At 48.3% G+C, this 19,497-nt stretch overlaps 1 long non-coding RNA gene across 1 annotated transcript in view; it reads left to right on the forward strand.

Moving 5' to 3' along the window:
- The first annotated feature begins 2,669 nt into the window (after window positions 1-2,669).
- LOC147667173 (uncharacterized) overlaps window positions 2,670-19,497 on the forward strand; it is a 79,185-nt gene continuing 62,357 nt past the window's right edge. The window contains exons 1-2 of the long non-coding RNA XR_015304488.1: window positions 2,670-2,823; window positions 10,713-10,831. This is a non-coding gene — a long non-coding RNA (uncharacterized LOC147667173). The remainder of the gene's footprint in view (window positions 2,824-10,712; window positions 10,832-19,497) is intronic.

Genomic DNA, 19,497 nt, shown 5'->3' on the forward strand with positions numbered 1-19,497 from the left:
AACTGCTCACCAGACACTGCTCCTTCCTCCTCTGCAGCAGGCTGAACACACCAGGAGAGGCCGGAAGTGATGTCAGCACCGCTGCTGGTGTTGTCTCTGCCGCCGCTGAACCGGAAGAGGAAACCCTTCTCCCTTTCATCCAATGTGCGGCTCAGTGGGTTTCATCAGCAGGCGAGGAGCACCCTTTAGTGGCCACTGACGGAACCGCCGCCTCCAGCAGGGAATACATTTCACACAAACAAGCATTTATACCTGTAAATACCTGGGACTTCAGATGTGAGGCCGTGCAGCAGTATGAGCCACCTGAGGCCTACCAAGCCACTACTCACATCAATCACAGACCCGTCCAAAGTCAGGCATGGCGAGGCCTCAGAGACAGACAGGGTTGAGAGCGGGAACCCTGGGGAACCGAATCACGGCCGACCAGAAGCGCCCGCAAGTCCCGAACCCACTCTACCCCATGACGGAGAACTCGTATAGCGCTTATGCCGTGATGCTGCTCTCATTGATCATCTTCGCCGTGGGCATCATCGGCAACCTGTCCTTCATGTGCATTGTGTGGCATAACTAGTCTGGGTGCACTGCTGACCGGACGGTCACGGACCGGGAAGAGACAGCAGTCTGAACTCGTCTAGTCCAAGTAAGTGTTTCTTAAGTTACATCAGCCCAACGGGCAAAGTGCTGCGCGTCAGGCAGAGCCGTGACTGACTTAGAACTGTACAGTCAGTTTATTATTGTACTTTTGTGTCAGTACAGCTGCGGAGCGGCACGAGTCTGTCTGATCACTCCACGGCGTAGTGCTCTCCCCGGCGTTTGCTATTACCGTTTTAGTGCTTCATTTCGTGAATTATTATAAGTGCCAGTGCCGGGTCTATTTTGTCGCCGGTGTCGATATGTGTTAATATATTTGGTGATCAGTCTAGTTCATTTCGATGCTGAGTGTTTATACTCAGGCTTACCTGATTTTAGAAACTTGTAAACTTTTATGCCTGAAATAACCAAGTTATAGTATAATATTGAGTGTTGTATTGGGGCACAAAGTTAACAATTCAATACAAAATTAATGCAAATCAGTATACCAGCTCAGAGACGTACCTTCTGGCTGGTTATACTTCAGACCCAGCCTCACGTGGCATGGGTGATACTCTCTTATTCGACCCCAGTCTTTATATCTTTTGGGTTCTATAAATGCACAAGAAAATATTTATCTTGTATTTTTGAAGGAAATAGTTTCAACCCCGCTGTCGAAAACAAAGTGAAAGGACTTGTTATTTATATGGAAAACAGATAATGTTCCGTAATGTAATTGGTATTTAGTTTATCCCATAATGGTTCTGTTTACCAATCTATATACAAGCATTTGTAATGCAAAAGGTCTCGCAATTACACGAGTTTAAGCTATCGGTATTGTAAATGACAATGCCTTTTATTTATGTTTTAAAAACGAATAAAAGGCATTGTTATTTGTAATGTCAATAGCTCAAACTCGTGTAAATGCGAGACCTATTGTATTGCAAATGATTGTTTTGTAAAAGCGCCCCATACTGACCTTTCACTTTAATGGCAACTCACCCCTTTCTTTAGAGACGGCTCGTCTAAGAAAAGGGGCCCGGCCAACATTAAAGTTACTGCGCTGCATGGGAGTTTATACAAACAGGCATTTGCAATTCAATAGGTTTCGCATTCACAAAACTCTGGTTAATGCAAGAACTATTGCATTGCAAATGCTAGTTTCAATTTACCATGAGCAATATCGACCTTTTTAAAACAAACTCTTTTCCTTGTGCACCTTTTGCATTTTCGTGCTAAAGCAACACATATATTTTTGATAAAACGACGAGGGTGGCACATAACTCAGCAGGCCACAGGTTGGTCATTTTGACTCAAATGTGCAAATGGTAGGTCAATACACATGTCCAGCGCTTACAAATCCAAGGGCGTGAACACACATCTTTCCCGGGGTTGGGGCAATGCACCAGTGAGAAAAGACCAGGTAGAATGTACTATTTTTCACATATATTAGAAAGAGGTTGTATGTTAGTGACCTTTCATTTCAGTAGTTTCCCATTATATGTTTAGAGCTTCTAATTGTTCAAAATATAGACATTTCTGATATTTATTTCTTCCAATGCACTTCATTCGATGACTTCTTGTGCTCAGGTACAGGGGGCAGTGTCTGTCCTCCGCGCATGCTCAGCAGTTAATATAAGCCAGAGAACAGTGTCTGTCCTCTGCGCATGCTCAGCTGTTAATATAAGGCCCCCGGGCCTATCTGTCCTCCGCGCATGCGCATTGGTTCACCCATCAAACCCCCCCCCCCCCAGTAACCCTCCTTCAGGTGCTGCGCAGTGGGATCGTAATGTCAGTATTCCGCACATGCGCAGTTGTTAATAAATAGACAATCTTCAACCCGCACTCGCGGCCGTGTCTGTCCTCAGCGCATGCTCAGGTGGTTCATCCAACAGACCCTCAGTAACCCTCTCTCGGGTGCTGCGCAGTGGGAACGAAATGGCAGAACTCCGCGCATGCGCAGTTGTTAATGACTAGGCAATCTTTAGTCAGGTCAGTCCTCCGCGCATGCGCAGTTGTTAATCAATATGCAAATTCAGGTAGACTATCCTCAGCGCATGCGCAGTTAATGCATAGCCTCTAGCCCGCGCTGATAGGTTGTTTAGCACAGGCGCCATTGACAGATCACTGGGTGTCCAGGTGGGTCTGGGACAAGGTGTCTCAGTTTCTGGTTGCTCAGGGGGCCCCATGGCGGGTGTTTGAAGAGTGGATACAGTTAAACGGAATTTCAAAGCACCTGGCTTCTTGTTCAAGGTATAGTTGAGTGCATTCTTTCATCTAATGTTTTCTGCAAAATGTAACAAAATGTTTACAATTGGAACTGATTCTAGTGTTATTTCTTACAGAAATAAAATAGCTCGATGTTTCCACAAAGCAAATGGTGCAAACACATTAGTTGTGACAGTGTTCACAGCTCTGGGGCCTATTTCCTTTAAGTGCTTAACTCTACAAGATGTTTACACTGCATAGTTATCAACATTATTTAGATTCTAATGGGAGAACTGTGAAAAGTAGTGCATTCTACCTGGTCTTTTCTCACTGGTGCATTGCCCCAACCCAGAGAAAGATGTGTGTTCACGCCCTTGGATTTGTAAGCGCTGGACATGTGTATTGACCTGCCATTTGCACATTTGAGTCTAAATGACCAACCTGTGGCCTGCTGAGTTATGTGCCACCTGTAATGTCCTTACTTTCCCCCACAGGAGTACTCTGAGCCAGTGCAAGGTGTAGAACTAGCGTTTATTCAAGTTGTACAAAGTGCCAAAGAGCTTAGGGCGCCGAGCGTCTACTTCCTACAGCTCCGGTCGCCAACTCCGCTTTTTCCTCTTCGCGCCTTTCACTCGCGCTTATCTGCTCATGCGTGCGCCTACCGCTCCAGTCTATGGCGTGACGCGTCATCGCGTACACGCCGTAGACTAGAGCGCATACCACATATCTCCCCCCTTTAATATAACAACAACAAAACATTCCTCCCCAGCAAGTTGAGTGTCCCCCGTCAGGAGTGTGAGTCTATGTGGGGCACCTCGGGAGGTGGCACCAAAACTAGTGTCCATCCATCACAAAGTCTCTATAACGAGAGGGCGCAGTGACTGCCCTCCCGCTGCGGGTGTGTCTTACCGGCATGTTCTCTCCCACTTCTGTCTCTCCTTGGGACCTCCCATCTTCTCTGGAATCTGCTCTCTGCTCTGCATTCGCCGGCGTTCCATCTCCGTCAGTGGACACTGCCCCCGGGCCATCCACTTCATTGTCCTCACCTACACCTTCCCCGCGGTCTTCTGTGCTGTGCCCCGATTGGGGTCTTGCTTCCTGGAAGTCCATCCGTCTCTCTTCCGCCTCAGCTTTGGGCCATACTATTATTTTATTGACTCTGGCCATGCGGTCTTGTGACCAGACCTTGCCGTCACTTAGAAGAGCCGCCCTGCCTCGTACCTCCTGAACTTGTAGGGGCTGGCTGAATTTACTTTCCCCTTTCTTTTGTAGGGTAGGGAGTTTGATCCTGACCCATTCCCCTTCTTCCAGCACGGTATCCTTTGTGTTGCGTCGCTTGTCATAGTGTGCTGCGTAGATCTTCTGGGCCTTCTCCAGGTTGTGCTGCACCACCGCCGGGGACCACTTGCTGGTGATGGTCTTCTCCCTCCATGCCACGTTGTCCCGGGTGAAGGGATGCCGTCCTCTTAGCACTTGGAACGGACTGTACCCCACTACTGAGGGCGTGATCCGGTAAGCCCATAGCATGCTCATTACTTCCACTTCCCAGTCCTTTCCTTGTGATATGGCTGCCTGAATGGAGCCCATGAGCACCCGATTGAACCTTTCGACCTGGCCGTTACATGCCGGATGATAAACGGCAGTGTGTTTCACCTCGATCCCGTTCCTTTTCATGTATCGACCCCACTTGTCCGATACAAATTGCGGTCCATTGTCACTGAGAATGGATCTGGGTATGCCTTCTCGTAGGAACACCGATGTTAGGAATCTCAAGATCGTGTCGGTGTCCATTGACTCTTGTATGTCCACTTCGGGCCATTTGGAGTATTTGTCTATTATCACACATATGTATTTATTCACTCCTCTGCTGTCTAGGACGGGCCCCAGAATGTCTACTGCCACATCTTCCCAGGGGCCTCGCGGGGCGTCAAACTTCCCCAATGCAGGTCTGAGTGGGCGGAGCACCTTGTCCGCTCCTTGGCACTGCCCGCATTCCCGCACTTGTCTTTCTATGTGGGCATCCATTCCTGGCCACCAATACATCTGCTTGACCAGCGCCTTGGTTTTCACAATACCCAAATGTCCTTCATGCAGTAACTTCAACAGCCTGGGTATCAGTGTCACTGGGGGCACAACTCGTTCTCCTCTGTACAAGAATATTCCCGAGTCGCTCAAGGACAATTCCTCTCTCATCTCGTAGAATCTTCGCACTCCCTCCGAGAGCTTCTTTTTGTCCGGCCAACCCCCTGTGAGGTGCCTCCTTACTTCCACCTTCTCCACATCTAGGTCATAGGCCGCCTTCCATTCCAGTTCACTAATCGACATCTCGTGATCCTCCATGCTGGCCACCATCTCCTCTTTGTCCGGGGCCTCCACCGGCGCTTCCTCCATCGCCGCGGCCCGGCTGAGGAAATCAGCCACCTTGTTTTGCGAGCCTGGAAGATATTCTACGTCGTAGGTGTAATCCAGCAATTTCAAGGTCATTTTGGCGATTCTTGGGGTCGCCGTGTCGTGGCCCGAGGACGTCAGCACTTTGATGAGTGGCTTGTGATCCGTTTGAAGCTTGAATCTGGTGCCCCATATGAACTGCCGAAACTTGTTCAAGGCCCACGTGACCGCCAGCATCTCCATTTCAATTACGCTGTACCTTTGTTCCGTCGGGGACAGCGCACGGGACGCAAAGCTGACCGTTTCCTTGGATCCATCTTCTCTTTCCTGCGCCAGGACAGCCCCCAAGCCCTTGTCGCTTGCATCTGTCGTCACTATGGTCTTGCCGGTGGGGACGTACCCTTGCAGTGGGATAGCTTGGCTAATGCAGTCTTTTACTGTCTCAAATTCCACTTGAGCCTCTGCGTCCCATTCGAATTTTGCATTGTTTCTGATTAGTTGTCTCATCCTGTAGGTTCGAGTGGCAAAATGTCTGACAAACTTGCTGTAATACTCGGCCATTCCAAGGAATGACCGCACTTCCTCTTTGGTCGCTGGGGCTTTGGCATCCCTGATCGCCTTCACATTTTGTTCCTTCGGCGAGATGCCGTGTGTTCCTATCTCATGTCCTAAGTAGGTCACCGAGTGAGTCCCAATTCTACATTTGCTCCATTCCGCCGTTAAGCCCTTCCCTTGCAACACTCCTAGGACTCGATGCAGTTTCTTATCGTGCTCTGTCTTGTCGGAGCCCATCACTAAAATGTCATCTTGAAAATACTGCACCCCCGAGATGTCCTTAAACAGCCTGTGCATTAGCTTCTGGAAAACGGCCGCGGCGGACGCCAAGCCAAAGGGCATCCTCCGGAATTGGTAGCATCCGAAGGGCGTTATGAAGGATGTGTACTTCCTACTTGACGGATGCAGTTCTATTTGGTAGTATGCTGACGTGAGGTCTATTGTGGAAAAGTGGGTTATACCTTTCGTCCTCGCCAGCATCTCTTCAATCCTGGGGAGTGGGAACCTCTCCACGATGAGGTTTTTGTTGAGCTCTCTGAGATCCACACAGAGCCGGACCTTGCCATTCGGTTTCTTGACCACCACCAAGGGCGATAGCCATTCCGCACTGTCCACTGGCTCAATGATGCCTTGTTCTTCCAACTTCAGCAGTTCCTGCTGCACCGCCTCACTCGTGGATATAGGTATGTTCCGGACCTTATGAACAACTGGTACTGCCCCCTCCTTAAGGACTATTTTATGTACGAATTTGTCCAGTTTGCCGACTGTGCCCTCGAAGACCTTGGGGTATGCCGCTTTCCAGTCTTCATCTTTCGAGAGGGGCCATTCATCCGTTAACAGTATCTGCTCTTTCCCTCCTGGATTGAGTATGATGCCGAGATCTCCTGCGTCTCTCCATCCCAACACCGATGGCCCCTTCTCCGCTACATATAGGGTGCACGTGGCCGACCGTCCTCTGAATTCGAACACGAAGTCCCGGCACCCCACCAGGGGGATGGAATTCTCTGTATATGAGATGGGTCTGATGTCCGGCGGCATTAGTTCGGGCCCCACGACCGGTGCGAAGTCCTCTTCCCATATCGATCTTTGCACAATGGTCCAGGGGGACCCTGAATCGACGGCCACATGTACCTTCACACCCCCGATGAGCATGTCCGTGCGGGGCTTGTCTCTTCGCTTCCCAGCTACATCCAGCACCTGGTCCTCTATGCACAGAACCAAATCCTCGTCTTCCGGCTCTTCCTCCTCACTCAAGTTTGCTGTGGCCGAGTCGATACACTTGACGGTGGATTTCGACCCTTTCTTCCGACACACCTTTTCAAAATGGCCGGTCAAACCACAGAACGAGCACCTGGCGCGGAACGCGGGACAACGTCTGTCCTGAGCCGCGTGCGCTGTGCTGCCGCATCTGTAACACGCGAATTTGTTCCCAGGGCTGGAGCGGGCCGTCTGTTTTCCAGTCCCTCTTGTGTCCTTCCTCTGGTCCCCATATGTGCTTTTGGACTTGCTGGACTGTGGTGCCTCATCAATCTTGTTGATCATCTGCCTCGGTCCACCTTCCCTTTTTGCCGCGTCTGCACCACGCTTAGACATTTCTGCCTTCTTGACCATCGCCACCACTTCTTTAAGGGATGTCTCGTTCATCGCCCACAACTTGTTCTGGACTGCTCTGCTGGTAGTGTGCATCACGATTTGGTCCTTAATGTATTCATCCTGCAGGGCCCCATACCGACACGTGATAGCTAGGCGTCGGAGTGCCGCCACATAGTCATCAATGGATTCTCCCGCCTCTTGTTTTCTCTGTTGGAAATTATAGCGGTCTATGGAGACACAAACTGCTGGGCGGTAGTGGCTGTCCAAGTCGTCCAGCGCATTCACAAAGACATCTGTCTCCGCTGCGCCCCTCTCCTTGGGTACGAGATTCTTAAACACCCTCACCCCTTCTGGGCCTAAGTTGTGGAGCAACAGTCTCTTTTTCCTTTCCGGCGTGTATTCCCCTTCACTTTCATCTCCGAGAGCCTCAATGTAATTGAGAAAGTATTCTTTCCAGTCCTCCCATTTTAATTGGGGTTCTCCTGGTCTAGGTAGGAAGGGGACGGGTGCCATCAGGGCTGAAGCTTGATTTGCCATTCTGACGTCGCCTCTAGGGTCTCCCTCCTGGGCCCTTCGTTGGGTAGGCTCACCGGATATTCCTGCGCTCCCTGCCGTGTCGCCTTGGCCCCTTGGACTACCTGGGGTATTGTCCCTCGCACTTTGCGCGGTTTGCTCGGTCTTCCCCCCGTCCTCTAGCTTGGGGGTGGCTCCCTTGGTTGCCAGGTTGCTGGCTGAGGGTTCCTAGTATCTTGGGCAGCACTAACCTGGCTTATGAGGTTGGTGTTAGGGTCTGTACCGTGCTGCTGCGCTGCTGCCACGCCCTTTGCTCTTCCTGTAGATGTCCTGCCTTGCTGGCTCCTGTGTGTGGTTGTAGGGGGTGCTTGCTGTCATCCACTGCGCCTGGTGGAGTTCAGGTCCCAGCCTCGTCGCCACTGTAATGTCCTTACTTTCCCCCACAGGAGTACTCTGAGCCAGTGCAAGGTGTAGAACTAGCGTTTATTCAAGTTGTACAAAGTGCCAAAGAGCTTAGGGCGCCGAGCGTCTACTTCCTACAGCTCCGGTCGCCAACTCCGCTTTTTCCTCTTCGCGCCTTTCACTCGCGCTTATCTGCTCATGCGTGCGCCTACCGCTCCAGTCTATGGCGTGACGCGTCATCGCGTACACGCCGTAGACTAGAGCGCATACCACACCACCCTCTTTGTTTTATCAAAAATATATGTATTGCTTTAGCACGAAAATGCAAAAGGTGCACACGGAAAAGAGTTTGTTTTAAAAAGGTCGATATTGCTCATGGTAAATTGAAACTAGCATTTGTTAAGTTATGTTAATTTTGACTTATATAGCGCCAAATCACCGTCAGGTCTCTAGGCGCTAATAACAGGTGGGAAGAAGCAACAGCTGAGTGGATGGAAAATACGACACCTATTGCATTGCAAATGCCTGTTTGTAAAACGCCCATGCAGCGCATTAACTTTAATTTTGGCCGGGCCCCTTTTCTTAGACGAGCCGTGTCTAAAGAAAGGGGTTGGTCGCCATTAAAGTGAAAGAGCAGTATGGGGCGCTTTTATAAAACAATCATTTGCAATGCAATAGGTCTCGCATTTACACAAGTTTGAGCTATTGACATTACAAATAACAATGCCTTTCATTTTTGATTTGTTTTTAAAACATAAATAAAAGGCATTGTCATTTACAATACAAATAGCTTAAACTTGTGTAATTGCGAGACCTATTGCATTACAAATGCTTGTACATAGATTGGTAAACAGAAACAGGCTGTCTTTTACTCAATGGAAACATGGAATGGGAGACAGATGTATTGATACAAAAACAGTCAGACACATCAACACAGCTCCCATTTAACGTCACAGCTACACCTGCCAACTTTTGGAATAGCAGTATTTCATTTCTTTCTTTTACCAATCAAGTGGCATAACGTATGCAAAATGAAGCTGCATCTACTGTAGTTAAATTAAGTAAGCCATCCCTTTCCTCGGGGCAGGAAAACAATGCAGCAGAAGAGAAGTGCGCACATGCTGCTGCTGTTAACCTGCTGCTCGCGGGTGTCTCCGCTCCAGATACAAGCTTCCTAGGACCGGGTTCTGGCATTTCAGCCGTCTTCAGCCAGGCTTGCTTGAATCCAGTGGCAAAGTGAGCAAGGGACTCATGTCAGAGCATACCCTTCCAACTTATGGCGAACAAAGCGGTACAAAAGGGGGTGGTGATGGACCGCTTTGTTCAGCTGAAATGCCAGAAACCGGTCCTAGGAAGCTTGTTTCCGGTCCAGGGAAGGCAAGGCTTGGCAGTTCGAACTGGACTGTTCCCATGAGGCATAGGGTCAGACTGATTTGCATATGGCCATGTCTGAACTGGGGTGGCAGAGTGGGCTAAAGAACGGTGATGGATTAAACCCAGATCTGTTGACTGGGTGTGAGTGTTTGATTGGTTCAGATGCTCCGTCCATCACCACCCGTTTTTGTACCCATTTGAAACCAGGCATTTTCCCCTTTATTATGCCACTCCCTTCATGGTGACATCACTCTTTCCGGATGTGCTTCCAGGGTGAGCAATATTCCTCGCCCCGGCCAGCACATGCGAGGTATGTCTCTGACCTGCTGTGCCCTCGTCATTGGCCGTCCCTTGACGAAAAAAAACGAAAGAGTCAGACTGACTGAATTGAATTTGTGACACACGGGGCAGTGAGCAGTTCATTGATTTGACGCTGCTGCTTTGCGTGCGTGTGATACGTGGCTCTCTTGTCTTCCTCCCCGTCCCGACTCCTGAGGCTAGTGGGGCAACGCCCCATTCGGCCCTATGCACCAACGCCACTGCTTATACCACGTGCAATTAATCCTCTCCAAAGCCAAGCCTCAAGGATTCCTGGGTGTGAAGGGCGGCTGATTCTGATTGGGTGCTTGATAGTTTTCCAGAAACTCATGTTCTTGATAGTTCATGTTTGTCGGTAGTTAATTAAACATGCCCAGGGGTTTTATCTCTTCAGTTGACAGGAGCTGCAATAAAAGTTTCTTTGTCGTTGCAAAAAAATATGAATGGCCAACGAGCCTCTGTCTGTCAAAGAATGAAAGGGCTGGGGAACTGTCATTCGTCTCACTGCTAAGCAGAGTCATGTCATGCTTCACCCTCCATCAGGCCTCTTATTTTAAGCAATATCGCCTAGAACACTGGGACTTTAGAGCCCATCTTTTTAATGAGGAAAATAAAACTACAAGTTCCATAAGCAATAGTGGTGGAAGGTGTCACGCAGGACCTAGGACAACATCGGATTCAGCACATCCAGTTCCATTTTTTAAGTATTTGGCACAATATTGAATTTATAATCTTTGTTTTTTATGGTCATGAGTCAACAGGATACTAAAAACGTGTCTTTTATTTTCAAGGTTAATTAAGTAATGGCCACCAGCTTGGAAGCTCAGTTAATTCTTCAGTATTTGTCATTGATCTCCATGTGTGGCGGGTTTGGGTCTGCCCCCTGCATCGTTCCCGATAACTCACACAGGTAAGGAGCTTGTAGCAGCATCATGATAACCCCATACTTGTCTGTAAGAAGTGCGCTCCGAGGCAGGTAGTAAACAAAGAGATTGTACAGAGTTCCCCGGTGGGAGCCAATGGATTAGCTCAGGTTAGCTTTTCTCTCACTGATTATGAAAAGGTAAGTGCATGGTGTAGACCCTTTTCGGAATATAAGGATACCTCACACAGGTTACCGGCAGGACGACTACTGTCATCCCAACCGATGGCCGTCCAGCGTCATCATTGGTATCCTGCTCCTACGGCAGGCTGGCGGTGCAATGCCCGTCGGGCAGCATGGGGGGCTGCACTTTGGCGGAGATCTTTTATTCCGAGCCAACGGGTGTATGCGTGTGAGGGGCCTAAAAAAGTGCAATAGTGAGCGTGAGTGTGTGTGTATTAAAAAAAGTCAGTAGAGTCCATTAGAGATTATTTTAATGGTCAGGCTCACTGCTTTATTAAAAGTAAAGGGGTATTAAGGAGTGATGGGCAATGGGACCAATCCTTATTCAACCCTTAATGTGAATACGCTCCGAGGCAGGTATCCGATCATTTTTGTGAAACAAGCAAGCACCAATATCTGCTATGTACATTTGTTAAAATAAAACACAATCAATTCAATTCAAAATATACTTTATTCGGCATAAAGCAATACCATAAAAGTACAGTGTTAAAAAACAATATCTCATACATTATAAAAAACATACTAAAAACCTGTTTAACAACAATACATAAAATATAAATGATTCGGCACAGGGATGATCTTATAGAAATGACAAGGAGGTACCCGGTTAAAAATGTTTCATCCATAGTATAGTGCAAATCGGAGCAAATATTGAACACACAGGTCCATTATTCCTCCCCGCTACTGGCTCTGAGTTTCATCGCTAATCTTAGAAAATGTACTACACAGAAAAGTTTTTAAAGGTTCTACTGACAATTTCAGAAACAGTAGGACCACCTTAATGTCAAGATCGGCAGTAGCACAAGGAACATTTACGCCACTAACCTTCTGTCTTTTCCCAGCAGAGACGATATCAGATGCTAGATCCTCTATTCCCCTCGATACACGCCCCCCAACAGGGAAACTATATACCTCTGTCTGGCTTCGTGCATAGAAGGGAAAAAAGGAGAGAAGAAGCCTTGGAGGAGAGCGGGAATGCGATCTTTCTATCTTCGTTTCTCCCTCTTTGGAATGGACTGGGTCTAGGGGACAGCTCCGTGACACCTTTCCAGTATCTAAAGGCGAAACAAACACACGATTACTTCTCACGTGTATACGATACTTCACTATGCCAATAAGGGGGATGATGACTCCACTCACCACACTTTCTGCATACAGGACCTTAAGAAAAGGAAACACTGCCTCTCCCTTTCCCTTGCTCGTGTCCTTCACCAAAGAGGATATATTCCCAATGTCATAGGAGAGTGACTCCTCCGCAATTAAACTAAAGATAAACAAAACAAAAGGCTGAGCGCCAATACTGCTCAGGCTTCTCTCTTTTCGTTGTTAGTTGCACAACTAGGACTACACGTCCCACAAGGCAGTTCAAAATTGTCACAGATATCCGATCCGGCTTTATCGCTGCTCAATCAATACTCGGACTCTAATCAGGACTCTACATGCGCGGCCGCGCTTAATCCTTAGTCCTCCTCAAGTCTACCAGCCTGTAGACTGCACGCGTTGATGACTGCACGCGCGCAATAATGCAAACTGTATTTCTCACGGTTTTCCCTAACGCTAGATGCGTTAAGCGAAACTCCGTGGCTACTCTGCTAGGCGCTGCGCCTACAGTAATCCAAGTATTTCAAATCTTCAACAAGGAAGGAGGCGAGCCCGCGCTCCTTCTTACTTGATACAAAGGTCCGTTTGGAGTTCTCCGTTTTCTCCCTCTGGCGCTGTACAACAGTACTCTCCTAGATGCTGCAATTCTTCTCGCTGGGATCCGGCGGGGAACACCTTCCGCCTATCCTCCAACTCGCACTGCACAAACAATTGACAAGCACCCTTCTCTGGGGAAGGAGGGGCTTAGTACAAACGAGTCTCCCCCAAGGCAGTCTGGGAGTTGTAGTTGTTTGTCTCCTCCCCGTTATCCTCGCATAACTGGAAGGCAGCCCTTTCTTCCTGGTAATCGCCACAGAACCCCCTCCCGAGGACAGCCGTCCCGGCGGTCGCCCAGGCTTACCAGGATTCAAGTCATGAAAACGCGCAACCAACTCAGGACAATGGAGATAACCCACTGGTTCCCAGGATCGCTCCTCAGGGCCATACCCTTTCCACTCGACCAAGTACTGAATCCGCCCTCGCACCATACGGGAGTCAAGGATTGACTGGACCTCATACTCTTCATGCCCATCAACATCCACTGGAAGGGGTTTATCAGACAGCCTAGTACTCACGGGACAGGGTTGGAGCAAGGAAACGTGAAAGACGGGATGAATCCTCCAAGTATCAGGGAGGGTCAACCGCACCGCCACAGGGTTAATGATTTTCTCTATGCTATAAGGCCCCACATATCTAGGCTTCAACTTGTTCTCTCCTTTCAGATGTAAGTTTTTTGTGGAAAGCCACACCCTATCCCCCACTGCATATGCAGGAGCAGAAGACCTTCGATTGTCAGCATAACGTTTCTGAGAAGACTGCGCGTCCACTAAGCTATGTCGCGCCCCCACTAGTACTGCTCTCAAATGTGCATGGTGTTCATGTATACTGGGCACCGGGGAGTGCACAGGAACCTCAAAGGGTAGTGCATTAGGGTGAAAACCAAAAAGACAAAAAAAAGGTGAACAGCCCAAGGTGGAATGAATGGCATTGTTGTAAGCAAATTCAGCCATCCAGATCAAGGTAGTCCATTCAGTATCGTTTTGCAAGGCAAAGCAGCGAAGGTATTGTTCTAACGTCTGATTCAGGCGCTCTGTTTTGCCGTCCGTCTGGGGGTGATAAGATGACGAGAGTCGCGCATCAACATCCATGGTCTGACAGAGGGCCTTCCAGAAGCAAGAGGTGAATTGAGTGCCTCTATCGGTGATGAGCACACAAGGTATCCCATGGGCACGGACGACGTGTTGCAAGAACACCTGCGCCAATTCAACAGAAGTAGGCAGGCCGTTGAGAGGAATGAAATGTCCCATTTTAGTCAAATGGTCTACGACCACTAAGATCACAGTCTTGCCCTCACAGGGTGGCATTTCAACAATAAAGTCCATCGACACCGTATGCCAAGGCTTCGGAGGAATCGGGAGAGGTCTGAGAAGGCCAACCGGCTTAACATGCACTGCCTTCCCCTGTATACAAACGGCACAGTTCATCACATAGAGTCTTACTGTTGCTCTCAATTTTGGCCACCAAAAGCTACGTTCCACACCTGCAATAGTTTTGTAGATACCCAAATGGCCACCTAAAGGTGAATCATGGATCCAGTGCAACACCTTCCGTTGCAAGGGTTCAGTAGGGACATAGATGGCTAATCCCTGATAGGCAAGATCATCTTTCACTGTGCGATGCTCAGGATCCTCTTTCACCCATTCCGGTATATCCATATCAGCAAGAGCCACTCGGACATCATCCAAGAATTCAGGAGTTGACACCAAGGCGATGAAAGGAGAGGGGTGGCGGGACTCTTGGAGAATAAGTGGAGGTTCCTCTTCACTCTCTGTTTTCTGTTCAGCCGTCTCCCCGATTCGAGATAGGGCGTCAGCCTTACCATTTTGTGGTCCTGGTTTATATTTAATAACAAAATCAAAGTCCGAGAAGAACAGAGTCCACCTCAACTGCCTGGGAGTAAGGGCCTTGGCTGTTTTCAAAAATAGCAAGTTTCTGTGGTCGGTATAGATTTCGACAGTGTGCATTGCTCCCACCAGATAATGGCGCCACTCCTCACATGCCCTCTTGATTGCAAGAAGCTCCTTATCCGTGACAGAATAATTTGTTTCGCAAGGAGAAAGTTTTCTTGAGAAATAGGCCACGCGATGCAACTGGCCTGTTTCGGGGTGGCGTTGTGATAATATCCCACCGATAGCATACATGGAGGCATCAGTCTCCAAGACAAAAGGCAACTGCGAATCAGGGTGGCGTAGAATAGGAGCCTGTGTAAACTGTTCCTTGAGATATTGAAATGATCTTTCCGCTTCAAGGGTCCACCCAAACACAGTGTTCTTCCTCAATAGACTGGATATCGGCTGAATGATCTTGGAGAAATCCTTTATGAACCGGCGGTAATAGTTGGCGAAACCAAGGAAACTTTGTACCGCCTTCACGTTCTTGGGTGTACTCCATCCGAGAATAGCCTCCACTTTGCTAGAATCCATTTGGAAGCCCTGGGCCGAGATGATATAACCAAGGAAGGCCACTTCCTTCACATGAAAAAGACATTTTTCTAGCTTGGCATACAAGGAATTCTGCTGTAATCGCCCCAACACCACCTTTACGTGATCCACATGTTCGTGAAGTGTAGATGAATAGATCAAAATATCATCTATGTACACGATGCAGAATGTCTCCAGACACCCGCGTAATACTTCATCCATGAAATATTGGAACGCTGCAGGGGCGTTGCAGAGCCCAAACGGCATCACAAGGTACTCGAACAATCCAAATTTTGTCCTAAATGCGGTCTTCCACTCATCTCCACTCTTTACTCTAACATGATGGTACGCTCCTCTGAGATCGAGTTTAGTGAAGAATCGAGCCCCTTTCAATTGATCCAAGAGTACAGGTATAAGCGGTAGTGGATACCGGTTCTTGATTGTCATTCGATTAATGGCCCTGTAGTCGATGCATGGTCTCAATTCCTCGCAGTCCTTCTTAGGAATAAAAAACATCGGCGAGGAAGCTGGCGAGGTAGAATGACGAATGAACCCCGTAGCCAAATTGTCATCGAGGTAATTCCGCAAATACACAGACTCTTTTTCAGTGAGAGCGTAAACTCGGCTACAGGGAATATCAGCACCAGGAACAAGGTCAATTCTACAATCGTAGACGCGATGTGGAGGCAAATCAGTAGACTTTTGTTTGTCGAACTAGGAACTGAACTCCTGGTACTCATCAGGAAGAGCGGTGGCACAACAGTATGGTCCTATGGAACATCCAGAAGCCAGACAGACTGAAGGCGTAGCTGATTGTTCTTCCTTAACAGACACGTCCTTTCTGCAATTGGCCTTACAAAACGCCGAGGACAAGGTAATGGTACGTGCTGCCCAACTAACTTGAGGATCGTGAAGAGTCAGCCACGGCATCCCCAATATTAAACAGAACTGGGGGGCATCAATCAAGTCGAATTGGATCTTCTCCTGATGATTTTGATTCGTCTGCATCAACAATGCTTGGGTATGGTAAGAAACGGGGCCAGATGACAAAACCGTTCCATCCACTGCTTTGACCAGCTCCGGTTTATCCTTTTTCTCGCATACGATCCCAATCTTCATGGCGTATTCTTGGTCGATATAGTTACCAGTGGCTCCGGAATCTAGCAGAGCATCAATCTCCATAGCGTCACGGGTATTGACCCATAAAGTTACTTTTAAATTCATGTGAGCCACTGCAGGATGTAATGTATTTGCAAGTGTAGGTGAGATCTTTAATGGTGAACAACCCAAGGCAGCGACCTCCTCCTGATTTGGGCATGTTAGTTTTCCGCCGGTCTTCCCGTTTGTATGACAGCCTGAGAAGGGGGAGCCGTTGATCTTCCAGGAAACGCACTTCTGGCTCGACAATCTTTCACAAAATGACCACCCTTTCCGCAGTATAGACACTGTTTCAGTCTTCTTCGTTTGTCTTTCTCTTCCTTTGAAAGGGGTCCCCGAAGCCCTCCTATTTGCATGGGTTCAACTCCCTCTGGCATCTTAGGATGATCTTCCATAGTACCTCGAAGACGTGGATAGAAGAAGCGACCGTCTCCTCTGCCTCTATCACCCCTTCGTTCCAATAGGCGATGGTCCAATTGAACAGTTAAGTCGATCAATTCTTCACAAGAGGTGGGGAGTTGTACCACTTGCGCCAGGACGTCTTTTAGCTCCCCTCGGAGCCCTTGATAAAAAATAGATATTCTCTTTGCCGTAGGCCACTCTGTCTCGACCACAAGTCGATTGAAGGAAGTTATATATGATAGCAAATCTTGAGACCCTTGCCGTAGGGTTAACAGCTCTCTATCCAGAGATAACATATGGAGTTTTCTGTCGAACAAACGTCGTAGTTCCAAACAAAAATCATCAAAATCGTGTAACACAGGATCATTTCTTTCCAATAAGGGTATTGTCCAACTCGCTGCATTACCTCCCATGTATGACATCATAAACGCTGTCTTTGTTGTATCCTCTTGGAACACCCCCGGCTTGCACAAAAAATGCAATCTACATTGGTTTAAGAACGTTTCAAATTTACGGGGGTCCCCATAGAACCTTTCTGGAGGGGCAAGTGGGATCCCGGTATTTTGTATGACATGGACAGTGGGAACTGCATCGGAAGAGGAGGGTGTGGAGGGAGATGACACCGTGAACCCACCCCCTTCAGCTCCCTGTGGCCCAGGAGACACGGTGGAAGATGGAGGTTGTAAAGTGGCTGGTTTGATATACGAAGCCCCTTTGCCCCCTCTCATGGACATTTCGGACATCTCCTTTCTAAGAACCCCTAGTTCCTTATATAGGACCTGACTCTCGGTACGAGACGTGGTAACTTCCTGTTGTAGCGCCGCAAGGCTTTCCACAACAGAATTTAGTACACTTTCCACATTCATCGTCCAGGCTGGGTCTTGTTACTTGGGCTTGTCAATCTGTCAAGATCGGCAGTAGCACAAGGAACATTTACGCCACTAACCTTCTGTCTTTTCCCAGCAGAGACGATATCAGATGCTAGATCCTCTATTCCCCTCGATACACGCCCCCAACAGGGAAACTATATACCTCTGTCTGGCTTCGTGCATAGAAGGGAAAAAAGGAGAGAAGAAGCCTCGGAGGAGAGCGGGAATGCGATCTTTCTATCTTCGTTTCTCCCTCTTTGGAATGGACTGGGTCTAGGGGACAGCTCCGTGACACCTTTCCAGTATCTAAAGGCGAAACAAACACACGATTACTTCTCACGTGTATACGATACTTCACTATGCCAATAAGGGGGATGATGACTCCACTCACCACACTTTCTGCATACAGGACCTTAAGAAAAGGAAACACTGCCTCTCCCTTTCCCTTGCTCGTGTCCTTCACCAAAGAGGATATATTCCCAATGTCATAGGAGAGTGACTCGTCCGCAATTAAACTAAAGATAAACAAAACAAAAGGCTGAGCGCCAATACTGCTCAGGCTTCTCTCTTTTCGTTGTTAGTTGCACAACTAGGACTACACGTCCCACAAGGCAGTTCAAAATTGTCACAGATATCCGATCCGGCTTTATCGCTGCTCAATCAATACTCGGACTCTAATCAGGACTCTACATGCGCGGCCGTGCTTAATCCTTAGTCCTCCTCAAGTCTACCAGCCTGTAGACTGCACGCGTTGATGACTGCACGCGCGCAATAATGCAAACTGTATTTCTCACGGTTTTCCCTAACGCTAGATGCGTTAAGCGAAACTCCGTGGCTACTCTGCTAGGCGCTGCGCCTACAGTAATCCAAGTATTTCAAATCTTCAACAAGGAAGGAGGCGAGCCCGCGCTCCTTCTTACTTGATACAAAGGTCCGTTTGGAGTTCTCCGTTTTCTCCCTCTGGCGCTGTACAACAGTACTCTCCTAGATGCTGCAATTCTTCTCGCTGGGATCCGGCGGGGAACACCTTCCGCCTATCCTCCGACTCGCACTGCACAAACAATTGACAAGCACCCTTCTCTGGGGAAGGAGGGGCTTAGTACAAACGAGTCTCCCCCAAGGCAGTCTGGGAGTTGTAGTTGTTTGTCTCCTCCCCGTTATCCTCGCATAACTGGAAGGCAGCCCTTTCTTCCTGGTAATCGCCACACTTAACTTGTTTGAACTTGGCCTTCCTTAAAATACCTTTTAAAAATAGTCCCCTAGGGTAAGCGTAAACTGGGCATAGTAGGACCAAATGGAGCGTATCCTGTGGAGACCGTTGGTCGCAGCCACAGGAGCCCTTACTCTCCAAATGCTTTGTATACCCTGCTGGAACCGCCAAAGTATGGTGTAACAAATCTAGCCTGAAACGGGTCATGAGAAATCTGTCTTGAGGATTGTAAATAAGACACAAATAAGGTTCCATGCCCAGGCACGACTTTGTTAACTGATGAGTTCTTATTGATGGCTTAGTCAGCTCTCTTGCTTTCCTATTTGACTTGGCTCTGTTTAAAAATTCTGACTTAATACGGCCCTTATCCTTAGATAGCAATTTGGTTGGTGGGTAAAATATTCAACACAACCCATGGCTAACAGGTTTTCCTTGATGTGTCTAATCCAAGGAATATTGTAACCCCGTGCCCGTGCAATGCAGTCTGATATTATTTGTTGACTTAACGCCGCCTCTGGGTTTGTCCATACCTTAATCCAGCATGCGAGGGGCTTCCATTGCAGCCTATCGCACAGACGGGTTATACCCAGTTCCTCATGAACCATGTAGGAGGAAATGCTTTGTGGGACTTTCAGTACCCACCTCAAATATTTGTTTTCTTCTATTTGTAACTTAAGCGGATCTATAAAGCCCCAGACCTCACTCCCATAT

This window comes from Lissotriton vulgaris, unplaced genomic scaffold, assembly GCF_964263255.1.
Source record: "Lissotriton vulgaris unplaced genomic scaffold, aLisVul1.2 SCAFFOLD_2610, whole genome shotgun sequence".
Lineage (NCBI taxonomy): Eukaryota > Metazoa > Chordata > Amphibia > Caudata > Salamandridae > Lissotriton > Lissotriton vulgaris.